This window comes from Echinops telfairi, unplaced genomic scaffold (genome assembly GCF_000313985.2).
Source record: "Echinops telfairi isolate 266 unplaced genomic scaffold, ASM31398v2 ScPeMD7_443;HRSCAF=831, whole genome shotgun sequence".
In the NCBI taxonomy this organism is placed as follows: Eukaryota; Metazoa; Chordata; class Mammalia; order Afrosoricida; family Tenrecidae; genus Echinops; species Echinops telfairi.
This window is the reverse complement of record NW_022104341.1, coordinates 16,727,349-16,729,761: the sequence shown is the minus strand read 5'-3', so window position 1 is coordinate 16,729,761 and position 2,413 is coordinate 16,727,349. Positions and strand designations below refer to the sequence as shown.

Sequence of the window (2,413 nt, the reverse complement as noted above, 5' to 3'; positions counted from 1 at the left end):
ACATCTTGACAGACCATCTCGGCTTTATCTTGGGTAAGCCAGGAACTGCTTGTGTTGGCAGATGCTCACTGGGTCAGGTATTCAGGGAAGACTGGTGTTCAAGACCCAGCTAGAACTGGTCTTGACCAAGGCAGAAGGTGGATTGGGTTCCTATACAAAATCACCCCATAGTGGCTTTAATGGACAGTATGGTTAGGATTAGGTTGTGCTAGAAAAATATGCTTCAAGGAAGCAAGGAGTGGTAGAGGTGAAGTTAGGCTGATCGAGAATAAGGATTCGGTTGAACTTGAGAAAAAATGAAGGAGAACCAATCAGCTCTAAGCAGAAGTGGCTCAGTGGTTTCCACGGTGTTAGGAATTCATTACTGAAACAACAATCTGACTGACTCTGGAGGTACCCGGTGGCATAGTGGGTTACATGCTGGGCTGCTAACCACAAGATCAGCAGCTCGAATCCACCCGCTGCTCCTTGGGAGAAAGAAGGTTTTCTACTCCTGTAAAGATCCTGAAACTCAGGGGCAGGTCCACCCTGTCCCCTCGACTCACAGTGAGTCGGAATGGACTCCGTGGCCATGAGCGAACTGACAGGAGTATTTCCAAAGGAGTTTTTAAAACATTTGAAAAAAAAAATCATGAATGCTTAGTATCAATTAACTATGACTTGACGCCTAATAGAGCCAAATTACGTAGTTACCTTCTTTTGTTCCAGGCCTGGCTAACCCTAGTCTGATTGGCCTTTCCCAACAAGGGCCTATTAATATTAAAACCAAAGCTTTTCCTGCCCCTTCAAAGCGTGTGTCCTCTGGGTCAGCAGTGCCCTCCTATTGTACAGGTACGCTCTGTCCCTAGAGGCTTACTTTCACAGGGTGGCTTAGTTTCCCAGGGTTTGCTTTTTAAATGCAGAATGCTAAAAGTACACCTTTTACTTCTTTTGTTTGAGAGTGGTTTTCATTGTTAATAAAAAGGTGTTTGTGTGAAGGGCTGCTTTGTCTTAAGGAGCACTCTCCTATTGCATTGCTTAGCAACACACAAATCTGATTCGACACCTTTTCATCTTGAATCTTCAGGTTCAAAGCAAGTCTTTCCCGTCATGGGACAGCCTGTGCGTTTTAGCTGAGCAAGTGAAAAGTGTCCGTTTGTAAACCTCATCATTTAGCTTGTTTTAGGATTTATTTTGGACTTGGTGTTTTCTTCAATTTAGCCATTAAAATTTTTCAACATTTCTGTCTGTGATATATATGTATGTATATATATAAACTTAGCCATTAAAATTTTTCTACATTTCTGTCTGTGATATATATATTTCCCCTTATAGGATTCTTTTGTTGGGAAGTTTTCATTGTGTAGAATTTACTTGCCACTTTCCTGTTCACAAGTGAGTAACTGTGCATTGTAGTGGTCTCCGTCTGGTGTAACTACCGCCAGTATTCATGTCCAGAGTTTTCTCATCGCCCTTATCAGAAGCTCAGCACCCATTAAGCTTACCTCTTCATTTCAATTTTGGTGCCAAATCTAAAACTCCCCTAGCGTGACTTGCCAGGGACTGTGGTGATCTGGTTGCTGTCTGCTTTCCCCCTTGGCCTCTGCCTCCGTCAGTCAATCCACACAACCCCAGGCTCCCAATGACGCTGCGTTCTGGGATCCTGCTGTGTCTCCACTGCGTGGTGTTTGCGCTGCTTTGAGACTACACTTGGTGGCCAAGTCCTACTTATGGCACCAGATGCTTTCGGATGCCCAGGAAACTTCTCTCTGATTCCTTCCGTTTGCGTTAGGTACCTTGTCAGCCCAGGAGCCTATGCAAATTCTAATAAGAGATATCACTTGTTGACTGTGTTCATGCTAAAGTAGGAATGTGTGTGTGGTGGTGGTGGTGGGGGGGCTTCTGTCTTTCAGGTGCTTGTTCTGATCCTTGCTGGGTTTTTCATAAATCTGAATTTCCCACGGTTTGTGACAGAGCTGACTCTTCTCTCTCCCTGAACCAATGAGTTTTTTGTTACTGGAGGAAGCCTGGGGGTGCAGGCAGTTACCGTGCTCCTCTGCTGATGGATGGATGGCCAGAGTCGAGTCTATCCAGAGACACCTCATTCGAAAGGCCTGGCAGTCTACTTGTGACAGTAGCTGTATTGAAAACCCTTCGGAGAATGGCTCTGTTCTTGACCTGCTCCATGTGTCCCTGGGTCGGAAGTGCTGCAGCAACAGCTGATGGGTTTTATTTATTACCGGAAGTTTTGACCTGAGACTCAAAATGTTGAATTATGAGTTTATCAGTTAGTTGTGAACCACCCTTCTGTGTCAAGGACTCAGCTGTTCACTCCCCTGTGGAGCCTCAGAGATTTGAGCAGCAGGGGAAGGGTTCTGCTAGATGTGGCATGAAGCCTAGAGGTGGGACAAATGAAGGGCTTTGGAAGCTACAA

The 2,413-nt window shown here is 45.3% G+C and overlaps 1 protein-coding gene across 4 annotated transcripts in view; it reads left to right on the top strand.

The window, feature by feature from the left end:
* Positions 1 to 2,413, top strand: part of CDC14A (cell division cycle 14A) — a 181,231-nt gene that overhangs the window by 131,470 nt on the left and 47,348 nt on the right. The gene's annotated exons all lie outside the window — the stretch shown is intronic.